The 854-nt window shown below is 41.0% G+C and overlaps 1 long non-coding RNA gene across 1 annotated transcript in view; it reads right to left on the bottom strand.

The window, feature by feature from the left end:
* The window catches only part of LOC101858887, a 13417-nt gene extending 12616 nt beyond the window's left edge, over positions 1–801 (bottom strand). The window contains exon 1 of the long non-coding RNA XR_001185195.2: positions 593–801. This is a non-coding gene — a long non-coding RNA (uncharacterized LOC101858887). The remainder of the gene's footprint in view (positions 1–592) is intronic.
* Positions 802–854: the final 53 nt, after the last annotated feature.

Raw genomic sequence — 854 nt, 5'->3', positions numbered from 1 at the left:
GCAAACTTCTCGACTTGTATTCAAGATAAATGGATATTTTTTCCATCCTAAAAAAGACAAGTGAACAAGCTTTAAACTGATACAAAATATAACTCTATTTGCCCCACAATTGACGAGAGCCTGATTCCACCATGCTGCCTCACAAATTGATACCTCAGAATTACAAAGTACTATATCATTATTATGCTCAGTACCTAGTTTTGAGAAATTTAACATCAAATTTTTTAGTTCCGCAATGTGTGAAGCTCTTTGGAATGCAATTTTTTGAATATCTTGATGTCGACTCTTAATATTCTTATGACTTTGATAGAGCAGATAAAAGGGCTTATATGACCTTATGCAGTTGGGAGCGCCGTAAAACCCAATACTACTACTAAGAGCAGATAAATCATTTGCTTTCTGACCTCATGGCCTTAAGCAATTCAAAACTCAAAACGGCCGAAAATGTCAGATAGAACTTTGTATTTTTGAGAGAGCGAAATATGCAGTTTCTGGGACACTTGAATCGACATGAAGGTCTTGAACTGTTTTGCTTTCTCTGGAAGAATAGATGGAAGGCAAACGAGGCAAGGGTAGACCAAGTGAAACTTACTTGGAAACTATGAACAGATGAGTGATGGGGAGGGGCCAGGATAATTTTTAGAGCATCACAGCGGAGAACTGGGCGAGGAACCATGATGAATGACGTCAGTCTCAGATCTGTCACGTGATGGTGTTGATGTTGGAGCCGGGACATGACGTCATCCTGTCGGTGGGAGCAAGTGGACGCGTCGTCATGGCAACAGGGGATGAGCACGTCAGATCTGGCTGTGAGGGGGGAACGACAGATATATTCTACTGTTAGTTAACGATGT

The sequence above is a fragment of the Aplysia californica genome, unplaced genomic scaffold, assembly GCF_000002075.1.
Source record: "Aplysia californica isolate F4 #8 unplaced genomic scaffold, AplCal3.0 scaffold00563, whole genome shotgun sequence".
Classification (NCBI taxonomy): Eukaryota; Metazoa; Mollusca; class Gastropoda; order Aplysiida; family Aplysiidae; genus Aplysia; species Aplysia californica.
Note: the sequence above shows the minus strand (reverse complement) of the source record. Positions and strands in the feature narration are given on the sequence as shown.